Source organism: Carassius gibelio, chromosome A23, assembly GCF_023724105.1.
Source record: "Carassius gibelio isolate Cgi1373 ecotype wild population from Czech Republic chromosome A23, carGib1.2-hapl.c, whole genome shotgun sequence".
NCBI classification, from domain to species: domain Eukaryota; kingdom Metazoa; phylum Chordata; class Actinopteri; order Cypriniformes; family Cyprinidae; genus Carassius; species Carassius gibelio.
The window spans coordinates 460,451-480,574 of NC_068393.1; the positions used below are offsets into that span (position 1 = coordinate 460,451).

The 20,124-nt window shown below is 45.9% G+C and overlaps 1 protein-coding gene and 12 non-coding genes across 21 annotated transcripts in view; all 13 read right to left on the reverse strand.

Annotated features, from left to right (window-relative positions):
* The window catches only part of LOC127944872 (uncharacterized), a 352,827-nt gene that overhangs the window by 205,401 nt on the left and 127,302 nt on the right, over positions 1-20,124 (reverse strand). The gene's annotated exons all lie outside the window — the stretch shown is intronic.
* LOC127945376 (U1 spliceosomal RNA) lies at positions 1,297-1,460 on the reverse strand. Its single transcript, XR_008150711.1, has one exon. It is a non-coding gene; the product is annotated as a U1 spliceosomal RNA (small nuclear RNA).
* Positions 1,835-2,025, reverse strand: LOC127945558 (U2 spliceosomal RNA). Its single transcript, XR_008150888.1, has one exon. It is a non-coding gene; the product is annotated as a U2 spliceosomal RNA (small nuclear RNA).
* On the reverse strand, positions 4,513-4,676 carry LOC127945377 (U1 spliceosomal RNA). Its single transcript, XR_008150712.1, has one exon. It is a non-coding gene; the product is annotated as a U1 spliceosomal RNA (small nuclear RNA).
* Positions 5,051-5,241, reverse strand: LOC127945477 (U2 spliceosomal RNA). Its single transcript, XR_008150808.1, has one exon. It is a non-coding gene; the product is annotated as a U2 spliceosomal RNA (small nuclear RNA).
* On the reverse strand, positions 7,729-7,892 carry LOC127945234 (U1 spliceosomal RNA). The gene has a single exon (XR_008150580.1). It is a non-coding gene; the product is annotated as a U1 spliceosomal RNA (small nuclear RNA).
* On the reverse strand, positions 8,267-8,457 carry LOC127945478 (U2 spliceosomal RNA). Its single transcript, XR_008150809.1, has one exon. It is a non-coding gene; the product is annotated as a U2 spliceosomal RNA (small nuclear RNA).
* LOC127945379 (U1 spliceosomal RNA) lies at positions 11,537-11,700 on the reverse strand. The gene has a single exon (XR_008150713.1). It is a non-coding gene; the product is annotated as a U1 spliceosomal RNA (small nuclear RNA).
* On the reverse strand, positions 12,075-12,265 carry LOC127945479 (U2 spliceosomal RNA). The gene has a single exon (XR_008150810.1). It is a non-coding gene; the product is annotated as a U2 spliceosomal RNA (small nuclear RNA).
* On the reverse strand, positions 14,753-14,916 carry LOC127945235 (U1 spliceosomal RNA). Its single transcript, XR_008150581.1, has one exon. It is a non-coding gene; the product is annotated as a U1 spliceosomal RNA (small nuclear RNA).
* LOC127945480 (U2 spliceosomal RNA) lies at positions 15,291-15,481 on the reverse strand. Its single transcript, XR_008150811.1, has one exon. It is a non-coding gene; the product is annotated as a U2 spliceosomal RNA (small nuclear RNA).
* Positions 17,969-18,132, reverse strand: LOC127945236 (U1 spliceosomal RNA). The gene has a single exon (XR_008150582.1). It is a non-coding gene; the product is annotated as a U1 spliceosomal RNA (small nuclear RNA).
* Positions 18,507-18,697, reverse strand: LOC127945481 (U2 spliceosomal RNA). Its single transcript, XR_008150812.1, has one exon. It is a non-coding gene; the product is annotated as a U2 spliceosomal RNA (small nuclear RNA).

Genomic DNA, 20,124 nt, shown 5'->3' on the forward strand with positions numbered 1-20,124 from the left:
CGTAACTCCCAAACGGTTGGTCGCAGAGCCACGTGCCTTATGTCACCGGAATCCTTGGCTCGAGCCGAACGAGACGCAGGTCTCAGATTGGCCCGTCGCTCTGACGAAATTTTCGGGTATTTTGGATTTTGTCGAAAACCTTCTTTTGCAACCTGGCGCCAGGTATTTGGCCCAGTCCCACCCAAATCAGCACAGAAAGCTTCTCTGGAGTCTGAGTGTCAATAATCATCCAAAAATAGAGGAAATTTCCATTCACCTTGGCGAGGGGACCTCAAAACGTGCTAAGGTGGCGTGTCCGAGGTGGCTCGAATGGCTATAACTCCAGGAAGGAGTGAGATCCCTTCACCCAAATCGGCACACCTGTGCAGGGGCTCAGTCCGAGGCCAGGTGAAAAGGGACGCGGCGACAGGCCACTAGGTGGCGCCGTAAGCTGAAAAATAGGGAAAATGTAATGTAAATGGACAATCAAACAAAGATGAAAACACCTGCAACACTGCGGGATGGTAGTACCCTCCCCTGTCTGCAACGTCACCGGGCCTTGTCCCGATCGGCCTGACGGTGGAACTGCAGCGACGGAAAGTACGGCATCGCTCGTAACTCCCAAACGGTTGGTCGCAGAGCCACGTGCCTTATGTCACCGGAATCCTTGGCTCGAGCCGAACGAGACGCAGGTCTCAGATTGGCCCGTCGCTCTGACGAAATTTTCGGGTATTTTGGATTTTGTCGAAAACCTTCTTTTGCAACCTGGCGCCAGGTATTTGGCCCAGTCCCACCCAAATCAGCACAGAAAGCTTCTCTGGAGTCTGACTGTCAATAATCATCCAAAAAAATAGGAAATTTCCATTCACCTTGGCGAGGGGACCTCAAAGCGTGCTAAGGTGGCGTGTCCGAGGTGGCTCGAATGGCTATAACTCCAGGAAGGAGTGAGATCCCTTCACCCAAATCGGCACACCTGTGCAGGGGCTCAGTCCGAGGCCAGGTGAAAAAGGGCGCGGCGACAGGCCACTAGGTGTCGCTGTAAGCGACAACAAAATTAATACGAATCGAAAAAAAGGACAACCAAACAACATGGAGACAGTTACAGCTAGGCTGCAGTCAGTCCAATCTACTTTCAAAGTAAGGTCTGCGCTATGTTCGAACTAAACTACCCACCAGGGTCCGATTTTTCAAGAGCGCAAGTGACTTTGTTTCACAGGCGCACAACACATATCTCGCATGTGACAGAACTCCCCATTCTGAAAGGAAAATAAATAAAAAACTGTAAAAACCTCTTCTGCTTTGTTTCACCAACAATTTCAGGGGAGAGCGCGAACGCAGTCCCCCACTACCATAAATTATGCAGTCGAGATTCCCGCATTTGGGGAATTCGCAGGGATCAGCATGGCCGGAGTGCAATGGACAAGCCTCGCCCTGGGTGAACCGCCTTCTTGATCATGGTGTCTCCCCTGCCAGGTAAGTATGAAGGCCCAGGCGGTCAGCCAGAGGTCTGATTTGCATCTCTACCATCCTCACCAACGGTTAGCCCTCCGCCCCCCCTCCGGGAAAGGAAGGACGGGTGCCTTCCGTTACTGGCCTGGAAACTGCCAAGCTCATGGGCCGGTGCTTCCCAACGCCAGTTTTAGATGACTCTCTTTAAACAAACACACCTGATTCGATGCGTCACCTCGTCTGTGAAAGACTTCAAGACCTCAGGTGGGTGCATCGTTAGTGGAAGAGTCCAAGACCCCAGGTGGACACATCAGGAAAAAAGTTTGCAATAAACCACAGCATCTGCAATGGCAGCTCTCATTCCTTGTTCTGCTATTCGACACAATAAATGGCAATCCCCAAAAAGGGAAAGCACACCGTTCCTGGAGACACTGCAATACCAGGCCGATGCATGGAGTGGACGGAGCAAGCCCCGGCTCCAGCTCCGTGACCTAAAAATCCATTTAATATGTAGTCCCCGGATGGGGGACGTATCAGATATTAAACTGATAAGAACAGATACTACACTTGATCTTAGCCAAAAGGCCGAGAAGCGATGCTGCTAAGACGCAGCAGGGAGGAAGCCGGACACGGCGATGCCCATCTCGGCTTTGGTAAGTTTTGGGTGACCTAAAAACGCTGGGGGATGGTACCCTGATAGCACACATACATCTAGGAGACGTCTATTTGACATATGAATTTACATCTGCAAGATGTAGTTTTAAGGCTGTTTGCTCATCTGCAATACGTCTATTGGACGTCTCCTTTTAGCAGTGTTTGGAAGGTTACTTTGGAAATGTAATAGGTTACAGATTACAAGTTACCCTGTTTAAAATGTTATAGTAGTATAACTTTTTCAATTACTTTATTAAAGTAATGTAACTAATTACTTTTGAGTACTTTTAGATTACTTTTCTAAATTTGTGAAAATGAAATAATAATAAATAAAAACATATACATCAACTCAAATACAGTTATCTAATAAGCATGTGTCATTCCTGTATAATAAACTCCTGAAACATTGGTTTTTTTTTAAACTGCTGTCTCTTTGTATATGATATGATAGGTAAAATGCATGACGTGACACAGAGCAGTTCTAGAAATGATGTTTATGTGCTCATGTACTCCTATATTGAGGCGGCAGAGGCTGACAACACTGCAAGCTTCAGTAGGCCTATTTGTATTAAATGAAACTGCATGTTTTTGCCATTAATTTACAGGAAGGGCGGACTGGGAAAAACAAAAAATTCTGTTAAAATTCTGGAAATTATTAGGGCGTATGTCTCAGAACAGTCAGTGCAATTTGGGAAAGAAATCAGTGAAATCTGTATGTGGATGTGTGTAAATATTCAAATGTAATTGCCTTTGTAATCGTTAAAAATTTCATAAGTAACTTTAATTTAATTACTAATTTTTTCTTCGTAACTGTAACTAATTACAGTTACATTCATTTTGTAATTAAATTACGTAATGCTGTTACATGTAACTAGTTACTCCCCAACACTGCCTTTTAGATGTCAGATAGATGTCAATTAGATGTCTTTTAGATGTTTATGATTTAGAAGGTATATAAAACTGACATCTGAAAGGCGTATGTCAGACGTTTGTAGATGGCAGATGCTTTCCAGATCAACATTTCTTTAACAGACATCTTGCAGACGTAAGTGTGCTATCTGGGTAGTACCCTCCCCTGTCTACAACGTCACCGGGCCTCGTCCCGATCGGCCTGACGGAAAGTACGGCATGGCTCGTAACTCCCAAACGGTTGGTCGCAGAGCCACGTGCCTTATGTCACCGGAATCCTTGGCTCGAGCCGAACGAGACGCAGGTCTCAGATTGGCCCGTCGCTCTGACGAAATTTTCGGGTATTTTGGATTTTGTCGAAAACCTTCTTTTGCAACCTGGCGCCAGGTATTTGGCCCAGTCCCACCCAAATCAGCACAGAAAGCTTCTCTGGAGTCTGAGTGTCAATAATCATCCAAAAATAGAGGAAATTTCCATTCACCTTGGCGAGGGGACCTCAAAACGTGCTAAGGTGGCGTGTCCGAGGTGGCTCGAATGGCTATAACTCCAGGAAGGAGTGAGATCCCTTCACCCAAATCGGCACACCTGTGCAGGGGCTCAGTCCGAGGCCAGGTGAAAAGGGACGCGGCGACAGGCCACTAGGTGGCGCCGTAAGCTGAAAAATAGGGAAAATGTAATGTAAATGGACAATCAAACAAAGATGAAAACACCTGCAACACTGCGGGATGGTAGTACCCTCCCCTGTCTGCAACGTCACCGGGCCTTGTCCCGATCGGCCTGACGGTGGAACTGCAGCGACGGAAAGTACGGCATCGCTCGTAACTCCCAAACGGTTGGTCGCAGAGCCACGTGCCTTATGTCACCGGAATCCTTGGCTCGAGCCGAACGAGACGCAGGTCTCAGATTGGCCCGTCGCTCTGACGAAATTTTCGGGTATTTTGGATTTTGTCGAAAACCTTCTTTTGCAACCTGGCGCCAGGTATTTGGCCCAGTCCCACCCAAATCAGCACAGAAAGCTTCTCTGGAGTCTGACTGTCAATAATCATCCAAAAAAATAGGAAATTTCCATTCACCTTGGCGAGGGGACCTCAAAGCGTGCTAAGGTGGCGTGTCCGAGGTGGCTCGAATGGCTATAACTCCAGGAAGGAGTGAGATCCCTTCACCCAAATCGGCACACCTGTGCAGGGGCTCAGTCCGAGGCCAGGTGAAAAAGGGCGCGGCGACAGGCCACTAGGTGTCGCTGTAAGCGACAACAAAATTAATACGAATCGAAAAAAAGGACAACCAAACAACATGGAGACAGTTACAGCTAGGCTGCAGTCAGTCCAATCTACTTTCAAAGTAAGGTCTGCGCTATGTTCGAACTAAACTACCCACCAGGGTCCGATTTTTCAAGAGCGCAAGTGACTTTGTTTCACAGGCGCACAACACATATCTCGCATGTGACAGAACTCCCCATTCTGAAAGGAAAATAAATAAAAAACTGTAAAAACCTCTTCTGCTTTGTTTCACCAACAATTTCAGGGGAGAGCGCGAACGCAGTCCCCCACTACCATAAATTATGCAGTCGAGATTCCCGCATTTGGGGAATTCGCAGGGATCAGCATGGCCGGAGTGCAATGGACAAGCCTCGCCCTGGGTGAACCGCCTTCTTGATCATGGTGTCTCCCCTGCCAGGTAAGTATGAAGGCCCAGGCGGTCAGCCAGAGGTCTGATTTGCATCTCTACCATCCTCACCAACGGTTAGCCCTCCGCCCCCCCTCCGGGAAAGGAAGGACGGGTGCCTTCCGTTACTGGCCTGGAAACTGCCAAGCTCATGGGCCGGTGCTTCCCAACGCCAGTTTTAGATGACTCTCTTTAAACAAACACACCTGATTCGATGCGTCACCTCGTCTGTGAAAGACTTCAAGACCTCAGGTGGGTGCATCGTTAGTGGAAGAGTCCAAGACCCCAGGTGGACACATCAGGAAAAAAGTTTGCAATAAACCACAGCATCTGCAATGGCAGCTCTCATTCCTTGTTCTGCTATTCGACACAATAAATGGCAATCCCCAAAAAGGGAAAGCACACCGTTCCTGGAGACACTGCAATACCAGGCCGATGCATGGAGTGGACGGAGCAAGCCCCGGCTCCAGCTCCGTGATCTAAAAATCCATTTAATATGTAGTCCCCGGATGGGGGACGTATCAGATATTAAACTGATAAGAACAGATACTACACTTGATCTTAGCCAAAAGGCCGAGAAGCGATGCTGCTAAGACGCAGCAGGGAGGAAGCCGGACACGGCGATGCCCATCTCGGCTTTGGTAAGTTTTGGGTGACCTAAAAACGCTGGGGGATGGTACCCTGATAGCACACATACATCTAGGAGACGTCTATTTGACATATGAATTTACATCTGCAAGATGTAGTTTTAAGGCTGTTTGCTCATCTGCAATACGTCTATTGGACGTCTCCTTTTAGCAGTGTTTGGAAGGTTACTTTGGAAATGTAATAGGTTACAGATTACAAGTTACCCTGTTTAAAATGTTATAGTAGTATAACTTTTTCAATTACTTTATTAAAGTAATGTAACTAATTACTTTTGAGTACTTTTAGATTACTTTTCTAAATTTGTGAAAATGAAATAATAATAAATAAAAACATATACATCAACTCAAATACAGTTATCTAATAAGCATGTGTCATTCCTGTATAATAAACTCCTGAAACATTGGTTTTTTTTTAAACTGCTGTCTCTTTGTATATGATATGATAGGTAAAATGCATGACGTGACACAGAGCAGTTCTAGAAATGATGTTTATGTGCTCATGTACTCCTATATTGAGGCGGCAGAGGCTGACAACACTGCAAGCTTCAGTAGGCCTATTTGTATTAAATGAAACTGCATGTTTTTGCCATTAATTTACAGGAAGGGCGGACTGGGAAAAACAAAAAATTCTGTTAAAATTCTGGAAATTATTAGGGCGTATGTCTCAGAACAGTCAGTGCAATTTGGGAAAGAAATCAGTGAAATCTGTATGTGGATGTGTGTAAATATTCAAATGTAATTGCCTTTGTAATCGTTAAAAATTTCATAAGTAACTTTAATTTAATTACTAATTTTTTCTTCGTAACTGTAACTAATTACAGTTACATTCATTTTGTAATTAAATTACGTAATGCTGTTACATGTAACTAGTTACTCCCCAACACTGCCTTTTAGATGTCAGATAGATGTCAATTAGATGTCTTTTAGATGTTTATGATTTAGAAGGTATATAAAACTGACATCTGAAAGGCGTATGTCAGACGTTTGTAGATGGCAGATGCTTTCCAGATCAACATTTCTTTAACAGACATCTTGCAGACGTAAGTGTGCTATCTGGGTAGTACCCTCCCCTGTCTACAACGTCACCGGGCCTCGTCCCGATCGGCCTGACGGAAAGTACGGCATGGCTCGTAACTCCCAAACGGTTGGTCGCAGAGCCACGTGCCTTATGTCACCGGAATCCTTGGCTCGAGCCGAACGAGACGCAGGTCTCAGATTGGCCCGTCGCTCTGACGAAATTTTCGGGTATTTTGGATTTTGTCGAAAACCTTCTTTTGCAACCTGGCGCCAGGTATTTGGCCCAGTCCCACCCAAATCAGCACAGAAAGCTTCTCTGGAGTCTGAGTGTCAATAATCATCCAAAAATAGAGGAAATTTCCATTCACCTTGGCGAGGGGACCTCAAAACGTGCTAAGGTGGCGTGTCCGAGGTGGCTCGAATGGCTATAACTCCAGGAAGGAGTGAGATCCCTTCACCCAAATCGGCACACCTGTGCAGGGGCTCAGTCCGAGGCCAGGTGAAAAGGGACGCGGCGACAGGCCACTAGGTGGCGCCGTAAGCTGAAAAATAGGGAAAATGTAATGTAAATGGACAATCAAACAAAGATGAAAACACCTGCAACACTGCGGGATGGTAGTACCCTCCCCTGTCTGCAACGTCACCGGGCCTTGTCCCGATCGGCCTGACGGTGGAACTGCAGCGACGGAAAGTACGGCATCGCTCGTAACTCCCAAACGGTTGGTCGCAGAGCCACGTGCCTTATGTCACCGGAATCCTTGGCTCGAGCCGAACGAGACGCAGGTCTCAGATTGGCCCGTCGCTCTGACGAAATTTTCGGGTATTTTGGATTTTGTCGAAAACCTTCTTTTGCAACCTGGCGCCAGGTATTTGGCCCAGTCCCACCCAAATCAGCACAGAAAGCTTCTCTGGAGTCTGACTGTCAATAATCATCCAAAAAAATAGGAAATTTCCATTCACCTTGGCGAGGGGACCTCAAAGCGTGCTAAGGTGGCGTGTCCGAGGTGGCTCGAATGGCTATAACTCCAGGAAGGAGTGAGATCCCTTCACCCAAATCGGCACACCTGTGCAGGGGCTCAGTCCGAGGCCAGGTGAAAAAGGGCGCGGCGACAGGCCACTAGGTGTCGCTGTAAGCGACAACAAAATTAATACGAATCGAAAAAAAGGACAACCAAACAACATGGAGACAGTTACAGCTAGGCTGCAGTCAGTCCAATCTACTTTCAAAGTAAGGTCTGCGCTATGTTCGAACTAAACTACCCACCAGGGTCCGATTTTTCAAGAGCGCAAGTGACTTTGTTTCACAGGCGCACAACACATATCTCGCATGTGACAGAACTCCCCATTCTGAAAGGAAAATAAATAAAAAACTGTAAAAACCTCTTCTGCTTTGTTTCACCAACAATTTCAGGGGAGAGCGCGAACGCAGTCCCCCACTACCATAAATTATGCAGTCGAGATTCCCGCATTTGGGGAATTCGCAGGGGTCAGCATGGCCGGAGTGCAATGGACAAGCCTCGCCCTGGGTGAACCGCCTTCTTGATCATGGTGTCTCCCCTGCCAGGTAAGTATGAAGGCCCAGGCGGTCAGCCAGAGGTCTGATTTGCATCTCTACCATCCTCACCAACGGTTAGCCCTCCGCCCCCCCTCCGGGAAAGGAAGGACGGGTGCCTTCCGTTACTGGCCTGGAAACTGCCAAGCTCATGGGCCGGTGCTTCCCAACGCCAGTTTTAGATGACTCTCTTTAAACAAACACACCTGATTCGATGCGTCACCTCGTCTGTGAAAGACTTCAAGACCTCAGGTGGGTGCATCGTTAGTGGAAGAGTCCAAGACCCCAGGTGGACACATCAGGAAAAAAGTTTGCAATAAACCACAGCATCTGCAATGGCAGCTCTCATTCCTTGTTCTGCTATTCGACACAATAAATGGCAATCCCCAAAAAGGGAAAGCACACCGTTCCTGGAGACACTGCAATACCAGGCCGATGCATGGAGTGGACGGAGCAAGCCCCGGCTCCAGCTCCGTGATCTAAAAATCCATTTAATATGTAGTCCCCGGATGGGGGACGTATCAGATATTAAACTGATAAGAACAGATACTACACTTGATCTTAGCCAAAAGGCCGAGAAGCGATGCTGCTAAGACGCAGCAGGGAGGAAGCCGGACACGGCGATGCCCATCTCGGCTTTGGTAAGTTTTGGGTGACCTAAAAACGCTGGGGGATGGTACCCTGATAGCACACATACATCTAGGAGACGTCTATTTGACATATGAATTTACATCTGCAAGATGTAGTTTTAAGGCTGTTTGCTCATCTGCAATACGTCTATTGGACGTCTCCTTTTAGCAGTGTTTGGAAGGTTACTTTGGAAATGTAATAGGTTACAGATTACAAGTTACCCTGTTTAAAATGTTATAGTAGTATAACTTTTTCAATTACTTTATTAAAGTAATGTAACTAATTACTTTTGAGTACTTTTAGATTACTTTTCTAAATTTGTGAAAATGAAATAATAATAAATAAAAACATATACATCAACTCAAATACAGTTATCTAATAAGCATGTGTCATTCCTGTATAATAAACTCCTGAAACATTGGTTTTTTTTTAAACTGCTGTCTCTTTGTATATGATATGATAGGTAAAATGCATGACGTGACACAGAGCAGTTCTAGAAATGATGTTTATGTGCTCATGTACTCCTATATTGAGGCGGCAGAGGCTGACAACACTGCAAGCTTCAGTAGGCCTATTTGTATTAAATGAAACTGCATGTTTTTGCCATTAATTTACAGGAAGGGCGGACTGGGAAAAACAAAAAATTCTGTTAAAATTCTGGAAATTATTAGGGCGTATGTCTCAGAACAGTCAGTGCAATTTGGGAAAGAAATCAGTGAAATCTGTATGTGGATGTGTGTAAATATTCAAATGTAATTGCCTTTGTAATCGTTAAAAATTTCATAAGTAACTTTAATTTAATTACTAATTTTTTCTTCGTAACTGTAACTAATTACAGTTACATTCATTTTGTAATTAAATTACGTAATGCTGTTACATGTAACTAGTTACTCCCCAACACTGCCTTTTAGATGTCAGATAGATGTCAATTAGATGTCTTTTAGATGTTTATGATTTAGAAGGTATATAAAACTGACATCTGAAAGGCGTATGTCAGACGTTTGTAGATGGCAGATGCTTTCCAGATCAACATTTCTTTAACAGACATCTTGCAGACGTAAGTGTGCTATCTGGGTAGTACCCTCCCCTGTCTACAACGTCACCGGGCCTCGTCCCGATCGGCCTGACGGAAAGTACGGCATGGCTCGTAACTCCCAAACGGTTGGTCGCAGAGCCACGTGCCTTATGTCACCGGAATCCTTGGCTCGAGCCGAACGAGACGCAGGTCTCAGATTGGCCCGTCGCTCTGACGAAATTTTCGGGTATTTTGGATTTTGTCGAAAACCTTCTTTTGCAACCTGGCGCCAGGTATTTGGCCCAGTCCCACCCAAATCAGCACAGAAAGCTTCTCTGGAGTCTGAGTGTCAATAATCATCCAAAAATAGAGGAAATTTCCATTCACCTTGGCGAGGGGACCTCAAAACGTGCTAAGGTGGCGTGTCCGAGGTGGCTCGAATGGCTATAACTCCAGGAAGGAGTGAGATCCCTTCACCCAAATCGGCACACCTGTGCAGGGGCTCAGTCCGAGGCCAGGTGAAAAGGGACGCGGCGACAGGCCACTAGGTGGCGCCGTAAGCTGAAAAATAGGGAAAATGTAATGTAAATGGACAATCAAACAAAGATGAAAACACCTGCAACACTGCGGGATGGTAGTACCCTCCCCTGTCTGCAACGTCACCGGGCCTTGTCCCGATCGGCCTGACGGTGGAACTGCAGCGACGGAAAGTACGGCATCGCTCGTAACTCCCAAACGGTTGGTCGCAGAGCCACGTGCCTTATGTCACCGGAATCCTTGGCTCGAGCCGAACGAGACGCAGGTCTCAGATTGGCCCGTCGCTCTGACGAAATTTTCGGGTATTTTGGATTTTGTCGAAAACCTTCTTTTGCAACCTGGCGCCAGGTATTTGGCCCAGTCCCACCCAAATCAGCACAGAAAGCTTCTCTGGAGTCTGAGTGTCAATAATCATCCAAAAATAGAGGAAATTTCCATTCACCTTGGCGAGGGGACCTCAAAACGTGCTAAGGTGGCGTGTCCGAGGTGGCTCGAATGGCTATAACTCCAGGAAGGAGTGAGATCCCTTCACCCAAATCGGCACACCTGTGCAGGGGCTCAGTCCGAGGCCAGGTGAAAAGGGACGCGGCGACAGGCCACTAGGTGGCGCCGTAAGCTGAAAAATAGGGAAAATGTAATGTAAATGGACAATCAAACAAAGATGAAAACACCTGCAACACTGCGGGATGGTAGTACCCTCCCCTGTCTGCAACGTCACCGGGCCTTGTCCCGATCGGCCTGACGGTGGAACTGCAGCGACGGAAAGTACGGCATCGCTCGTAACTCCCAAACGGTTGGTCGCAGAGCCACGTGCCTTATGTCACCGGAATCCTTGGCTCGAGCCGAACGAGACGCAGGTCTCAGATTGGCCCGTCGCTCTGACGAAATTTTCGGGTATTTTGGATTTTGTCGAAAACCTTCTTTTGCAACCTGGCGCCAGGTATTTGGCCCAGTCCCACCCAAATCAGCACAGAAAGCTTCTCTGGAGTCTGACTGTCAATAATCATCCAAAAAAATAGGAAATTTCCATTCACCTTGGCGAGGGGACCTCAAAGCGTGCTAAGGTGGCGTGTCCGAGGTGGCTCGAATGGCTATAACTCCAGGAAGGAGTGAGATCCCTTCACCCAAATCGGCACACCTGTGCAGGGGCTCAGTCCGAGGCCAGGTGAAAAAGGGCGCGGCGACAGGCCACTAGGTGTCGCTGTAAGCGACAACAAAATTAATACGAATCGAAAAAAAGGACAACCAAACAACATGGAGACAGTTACAGCTAGGCTGCAGTCAGTCCAATCTACTTTCAAAGTAAGGTCTGCGCTATGTTCGAACTAAACTACCCACCAGGGTCCGATTTTTCAAGAGCGCAAGTGACTTTGTTTCACAGGCGCACAACACATATCTCGCATGTGACAGAACTCCCCATTCTGAAAGGAAAATAAATAAAAAACTGTAAAAACCTCTTCTGCTTTGTTTCACCAACAATTTCAGGGGAGAGCGCGAACGCAGTCCCCCACTACCATAAATTATGCAGTCGAGATTCCCGCATTTGGGGAATTCGCAGGGATCAGCATGGCCGGAGTGCAATGGACAAGCCTCGCCCTGGGTGAACCGCCTTCTTGATCATGGTGTCTCCCCTGCCAGGTAAGTATGAAGGCCCAGGCGGTCAGCCAGAGGTCTGATTTGCATCTCTACCATCCTCACCAACGGTTAGCCCTCCGCCCCCCCTCCGGGAAAGGAAGGACGGGTGCCTTCCGTTACTGGCCTGGAAACTGCCAAGCTCATGGGCCGGTGCTTCCCAACGCCAGTTTTAGATGACTCTCTTTAAACAAACACACCTGATTCGATGCGTCACCTCGTCTGTGAAAGACTTCAAGACCTCAGGTGGGTGCATCGTTAGTGGAAGAGTCCAAGACCCCAGGTGGACACATCAGGAAAAAAGTTTGCAATAAACCACAGCATCTGCAATGGCAGCTCTCATTCCTTGTTCTGCTATTCGACACAATAAATGGCAATCCCCAAAAAGGGAAAGCACACCGTTCCTGGAGACACTGCAATACCAGGCCGATGCATGGAGTGGACGGAGCAAGCCCCGGCTCCAGCTCCGTGATCTAAAAATCCATTTAATATGTAGTCCCCGGATGGGGGACGTATCAGATATTAAACTGATAAGAACAGATACTACACTTGATCTTAGCCAAAAGGCCGAGAAGCGATGCTGCTAAGACGCAGCAGGGAGGAAGCCGGACACGGCGATGCCCATCTCGGCTTTGGTAAGTTTTGGGTGACCTAAAAACGCTGGGGGATGGTACCCTGATAGCACACATACATCTAGGAGACGTCTATTTGACATATGAATTTACATCTGCAAGATGTAGTTTTAAGGCTGTTTGCTCATCTGCAATACGTCTATTGGACGTCTCCTTTTAGCAGTGTTTGGAAGGTTACTTTGGAAATGTAATAGGTTACAGATTACAAGTTACCCTGTTTAAAATGTTATAGTAGTATAACTTTTTCAATTACTTTATTAAAGTAATGTAACTAATTACTTTTGAGTACTTTTAGATTACTTTTCTAAATTTGTGAAAATGAAATAATAATAAATAAAAACATATACATCAACTCAAATACAGTTATCTAATAAGCATGTGTCATTCCTGTATAATAAACTCCTGAAACATTGGTTTTTTTTTAAACTGCTGTCTCTTTGTATATGATATGATAGGTAAAATGCATGACGTGACACAGAGCAGTTCTAGAAATGATGTTTATGTGCTCATGTACTCCTATATTGAGGCGGCAGAGGCTGACAACACTGCAAGCTTCAGTAGGCCTATTTGTATTAAATGAAACTGCATGTTTTTGCCATTAATTTACAGGAAGGGCGGACTGGGAAAAACAAAAAATTCTGTTAAAATTCTGGAAATTATTAGGGCGTATGTCTCAGAACAGTCAGTGCAATTTGGGAAAGAAATCAGTGAAATCTGTATGTGGATGTGTGTAAATATTCAAATGTAATTGCCTTTGTAATCGTTAAAAATTTCATAAGTAACTTTAATTTAATTACTAATTTTTTCTTCGTAACTGTAACTAATTACAGTTACATTCATTTTGTAATTAAATTACGTAATGCTGTTACATGTAACTAGTTACTCCCCAACACTGCCTTTTAGATGTCAGATAGATGTCAATTAGATGTCTTTTAGATGTTTATGATTTAGAAGGTATATAAAACTGACATCTGAAAGGCGTATGTCAGACGTTTGTAGATGGCAGATGCTTTCCAGATCAACATTTCTTTAACAGACATCTTGCAGACGTAAGTGTGCTATCTGGGTAGTACCCTCCCCTGTCTACAACGTCACCGGGCCTCGTCCCGATCGGCCTGACGGAAAGTACGGCATGGCTCGTAACTCCCAAACGGTTGGTCGCAGAGCCACGTGCCTTATGTCACCGGAATCCTTGGCTCGAGCCGAACGAGACGCAGGTCTCAGATTGGCCCGTCGCTCTGACGAAATTTTCGGGTATTTTGGATTTTGTCGAAAACCTTCTTTTGCAACCTGGCGCCAGGTATTTGGCCCAGTCCCACCCAAATCAGCACAGAAAGCTTCTCTGGAGTCTGAGTGTCAATAATCATCCAAAAATAGAGGAAATTTCCATTCACCTTGGCGAGGGGACCTCAAAACGTGCTAAGGTGGCGTGTCCGAGGTGGCTCGAATGGCTATAACTCCAGGAAGGAGTGAGATCCCTTCACCCAAATCGGCACACCTGTGCAGGGGCTCAGTCCGAGGCCAGGTGAAAAGGGACGCGGCGACAGGCCACTAGGTGGCGCCGTAAGCTGAAAAATAGGGAAAATGTAATGTAAATGGACAATCAAACAAAGATGAAAACACCTGCAACACTGCGGGATGGTAGTACCCTCCCCTGTCTGCAACGTCACCGGGCCTTGTCCCGATCGGCCTGACGGTGGAACTGCAGCGACGGAAAGTACGGCATCGCTCGTAACTCCCAAACGGTTGGTCGCAGAGCCACGTGCCTTATGTCACCGGAATCCTTGGCTCGAGCCGAACGAGACGCAGGTCTCAGATTGGCCCGTCGCTCTGACGAAATTTTCGGGTATTTTGGATTTTGTCGAAAACCTTCTTTTGCAACCTGGCGCCAGGTATTTGGCCCAGTCCCACCCAAATCAGCACAGAAAGCTTCTCTGGAGTCTGACTGTCAATAATCATCCAAAAAAATAGGAAATTTCCATTCACCTTGGCGAGGGGACCTCAAAGCGTGCTAAGGTGGCGTGTCCGAGGTGGCTCGAATGGCTATAACTCCAGGAAGGAGTGAGATCCCTTCACCCAAATCGGCACACCTGTGCAGGGGCTCAGTCCGAGGCCAGGTGAAAAAGGGCGCGGCGACAGGCCACTAGGTGTCGCTGTAAGCGACAACAAAATTAATACGAATCGAAAAAAAGGACAACCAAACAACATGGAGACAGTTACAGCTAGGCTGCAGTCAGTCCAATCTACTTTCAAAGTAAGGTCTGCGCTATGTTCGAACTAAACTACCCACCAGGGTCCGATTTTTCAAGAGCGCAAGTGACTTTGTTTCACAGGCGCACAACACATATCTCGCATGTGACAGAACTCCCCATTCTGAAAGGAAAATAAATAAAAAACTGTAAAAACCTCTTCTGCTTTGTTTCACCAACAATTTCAGGGGAGAGCGCGAACGCAGTCCCCCACTACCATAAATTATGCAGTCGAGATTCCCGCATTTGGGGAATTCGCAGGGGTCAGCATGGCCGGAGTGCAATGGACAAGCCTCGCCCTGGGTGAACCGCCTTCTTGATCATGGTGTCTCCCCTGCCAGGTAAGTATGAAGGCCCAGGCGGTCAGCCAGAGGTCTGATTTGCATCTCTACCATCCTCACCAACGGTTAGCCCTCCGCCCCCCCTCCGGGAAAGGAAGGACGGGTGCCTTCCGTTACTGGCCTGGAAACTGCCAAGCTCATGGGCCGGTGCTTCCCAACGCCAGTTTTAGATGACTCTCTTTAAACAAACACACCTGATTCGATGCGTCACCTCGTCTGTGAAAGACTTCAAGACCTCAGGTGGGTGCATCGTTAGTGGAAGAGTCCAAGACCCCAGGTGGACACATCAGGAAAAAAGTTTGCAATAAACCACAGCATCTGCAATGGCAGCTCTCATTCCTTGTTCTGCTATTCGACACAATAAATGGCAATCCCCAAAAAGGGAAAGCACACCGTTCCTGGAGACACTGCAATACCAGGCCGATGCATGGAGTGGACGGAGCAAGCCCCGGCTCCAGCTCCGTGATCTAAAAATCCATTTAATATGTAGTCCCCGGATGGGGGACGTATCAGATATTAAACTGATAAGAACAGATACTACACTTGATCTTAGCCAAAAGGCCGAGAAGCGATGCTGCTAAGACGCAGCAGGGAGGAAGCCGGACACGGCGATGCCCATCTCGGCTTTGGTAAGTTTTGGGTGACCTAAAAACGCTGGGGGATGGTACCCTGATAGCACACATACATCTAGGAGACGTCTATTTGACATATGAATTTACATCTGCAAGATGTAGTTTTAAGGCTGTTTGCTCATCTGCAATACGTCTATTGGACGTCTCCTTTTAGCAGTGTTTGGAAGGTTACTTTGGAAATGTAATAGGTTACAGATTACAAGTTACCCTGTTTAAAATGTTATAGTAGTATAACTTTTTCAATTACTTTATTAAAGTAATGTAACTAATTACTTTTGAGTACTTTTAGATTACTTTTCTAAATTTGTGAAAATGAAATAATAATAAATAAAAACATATACATCAACTCAAATACAGTTATCTAATAAGCATGTGTCATTCCTGTATAATAAACTCCTGAAACATTGTTTTTTTTTAAAACTGCTGTCTCTTTGTATATGATATGATAGGTAAAATGCATGACGTGACACAGAGCAGTTCTAGAAATGATGTTTATGTGCTCATGTACTCCTATATTGAGGCGGCAGAGGCTGACAACACTGCAAGCTTCAGTAGGCCTATTTGTATTAAATGAAACTGCATGTTTTTGCCATTAATTTACAGGAAGGGCGGACTGGGAAAAACAAAAAATTCTGTTAAAATTCTGGAAATTATTAGGGCGTATGTCTCAGAACAGTCAGTGCAATTTGGGAAAGAAATCAGTGAAATCTGTATGTGGATGTGTGTAAATATTCAAATGTAATTGCCTTTGTAATCGTTAAAAATTTCATAAGTAACTTTAATTTAATTACTAATTTTTTCTTCGTAACTGTAACTAATTACAGTTACATTCATTTTGTAATTAAATTACGTAATGCTGTTACATGTAACTAGTTACTCCCCAACACTGCCTTTTAGATGTCAGATAGATGTCAATTAGATGTCTTTTAGATGTTTATGATTTAGAAGGTATATAAAACTGACATCTGAAAGGCGTATGTCAGACGTTTGTAGATGGCAGATGCTTTCCAGATCAACATTTCTTTAACAGACATCTTGCAGACGTAAGTGTGCTATCTGGGTAGTACCCTCCCCTGTCTACAACGTCACCGGGCCTCGTCCCGATCGGCCTGACGGAAAGTACGGCATGGCTCGTAACTCCCAAACGGTTGGTCGCAGAGCCACGTGCCTTATGTCACCGGAATCCTTGGCTCGAGCCGAACGAGACGCAGGTCTCAGATTGGCCCGTCGCTCTGACGAAATTTTCGGGTATTTTGGATTTTGTCGAAAACCTTCTTTTGCAACCTGGCGCCAGGTATTTGGCCCAGTCCCACCCAAATCAGCACAGAAAGCTTCTCTGGAGTCTGAGTGTCAATAATCATCCAAAAATAGAGGAAATTTCCATTCACCTTGGCGAGGGGACCTCAAAACGTGCTAAGGTGGCGTGTCCGAGGTGGCTCGAATGGCTATAACTCCAGGAAGGAGTGAGATCCCTTCACCCAAATCGGCACACCTGTGCAGGGGCTCAGTCCGAGGCCAGGTGAAAAGGGACGCGGCGACAGGCCACTAGGTGGCGCCGTAAGCTGAAAAATAGGGAAAATGTAATGTAAATGGACAATCAAACAAAGATGAAAACACCTGCAACACTGCGGGATGGTAGTACCCTCCCCTGTCTGCAACGTCACCGGGCCTTGTCCCGATCGGCCTGACGGTGGAACTGCAGCGACGGAAAGTACGGCATCGCTCGTAACTCCCAAACGGTTGGTCGCAGAGCCACGTGCCTTATGTCACCGGAATCCTTGGCTCGAGCCGAACGAGACGCAGGTCTCAGATTGGCCCGTCGCTCTGACGAAATTTTCGGGTATTTTGGATTTTGTCGAAAACCTTCTTTTGCAACCTGGCGCCAGGTATTTGGCCCAGTCCCACCCAAATCAGCACAGAAAGCTTCTCTGGAGTCTGACTGTCAATAATCATCCAAAAAAATAGGAAATTTCCATTCACCTTGGCGAGGGGACCTCAAAGCGTGCTAAGGTGGCGTGTCCGAGGTGGCTCGAATGGCTATAACTCCAGGAAGGAGTGAGATCCCTTCACCCAAATCGGCACACCTGTGCAGGGGCTCAGTCCGAGGCCAGGTGAAAAAGGGCGCGGCGACAGGCCACTAGGTGTCGCTGTAAGCGACAACAAAATTAATACGAATCGAAAAAAAGGACAACCAAACAACATGGAGACAGTTACAGCTAGGCTGCAGTCAGTCCAATCTACTTTCAAAGTAAGGTCTGCGCTATGTTCGAACTAAACTACCCACCAGGGTCCGATTTTTCAAGAGCGCAAGTGACTTTGTTTCACAGGCGCACAACACATATCTCGCATGTGACAGAACTCCCCATTCTGAAAGGAAAATAAATAAAAAACTGTAAAAACCTCTTCTGCTTTGTTTCACCAACAATTTCAGGGGAGAGCGCGAACGCAGTCCCCCACTACCATAAATTATGCAGTCGAGATTCCCGCATTTGGGGAATTCGCAGGGGTCAGCATGGCCGGAGTGCAATGGACAAGCCTCGCCCTGGGTGAACCGCCTTCTTGATCATGGTGTCTCCCCTGCCAGGTAAGTATGAAGGCCCAGGCGGTCAGCCAGAGGTCTGATTTGCATCTCTACCATCCTCACCAACGGTTAGCCCTCCGCCCCCCCTCCGGGAAAGGAAGGACGGGTGCCTTCCGTTACTGGCCTGGAAACTGCCAAGCTCATGGGCCGGTGCTTCCCAACGCCAGTTTTAGATGACTCTCTTTAAACAAACACACCTGATTCGATGCGTCACCTCGTCTGTGAAAGACTTCAAGACCTCAGGTGGGTGCATCGTTAGTGGAAGAGTCCAAGACCCCAGGTGGACACATCAGGAAAAAAGTTTGCAATAAACCACAGCATCTGCAATGGCAGCTCTCATTCCTTGTTCTGCTATTCGACACAATAAATGGCAATCCCCAAAAAGGGAAAGCACACCGTTCCTGGAGACACTGCAATACCAGGCCGATGCATGGAGTGGACGGAGCAAGCCCCGGCTCCAGCTCCGTGATCTAAAAATCCATTTAATATGTAGTCCCCGGATGGGGGACGTATCAGATATTAAACTGATAAGAACAGATACTACACTTGATCTTAGCCAAAAGGCCGAGAAGCGATGCTGCTAAGACGCAGCAGGGAGGAAGCCGGACACGGCGATGCCCATCTCGGCTTTGGTAAGTTTTGGGTGACCTAAAAACGCTGGGGGATGGTACCCTGATAGCACACATACATCTAGGAGACGTCTATTTGACATATGAATTTACATCTGCAAGATGTAGTTTTAAGGCTGTTTGCTCATCTGCAATACGTCTATTGGACGTCTCCTTTTAGCAGTGTTTGGAAGGTTACTTTGGAAATGTAATAGGTTACAGATTACAAGTTACCCTGTTTAAAATGTTATAGTAGTATAACTTTTTCAATTACTTTATTAAAGTAATGTAACTAATTACTTTTGAGTACTTTTAGATTACTTTTCTAAATTTGTGAAAATGAAATAATAATAAATAAAAACATATACATCAACTCAAATACAGTTATCTAATAAGCATGTGTCATTCCTGTATAATAAACTCCTGAAACATTGTTTTTTTTTAAAACTGCTGTCTCTTTGTATATGATATGATAGGTAAAATGCATGACGTGACACAGAGCAGTTCTAGAAATGATGTTTATGTGCTCATGTACTCCTATATTGAGGCGGCAGAGGCTGACAACACTGCAAGCTTCAGTAGGCCTATTTGTATTAAATGAAACTGCATGTTTTTGCCATTAATTTACAGGAAGGGCGGACTGGGAAAAACAAAAAATTCTGTTAAAATTCTGGAAATTATTAGGGCGTATGTCTCAGAACAGTCAGTGCAATTTGGGAAAGAAATCAGTGAAATCTGTATGTGGATGTGTGTAAATATTCAAATGTAATTGCCTTTGTAATCGTTAAAAATTTCATAAGTAACTTTAATTTAATTACTAATTTTTTCTTCGTAACTGTAACTAATTACAGTTACATTCATTTTGTAATTAAATTACGTAATGCTGTTACATGTAACTAGTTACTCCCCAACACTGCCTTTTAGATGTCAGATAGATGTCAATTAGATGTCTTTTAGATGTTTATGATTTAGAAGGTATATAAAACTGACATCTGAAAGGCGTATGTCAGACGTTTGTAGATGGCAGATGCTTTCCAGATCAACATTTCTTTAACAGACATCTTGCAGACGTAAGTGTGCTATCTGGGTAGTACCCTCCCCTGTCTACAACGTCACCGGGCCTCGTCCCGATCGGCCTGACGGAAAGTACGGCATGGCTCGTAACTCCCAAACGGTTGGTCGCAGAGCCACGTGCCTTATGTCACCGGAATCCTTGGCTCGAGCCGAACGAGACGCAGGTCTCAGATTGGCCCGTCGCTCTGACGAAATTTTCGGGTATTTTGGATTTTGTCGAAAACCTTCTTTTGCAACCTGGCGCCAGGTATTTGGCCCAGTCCCACCCAAATCAGCACAGAAAGCTTCTCTGGAGTCTGAGTGTCAATAATCATCCAAAAA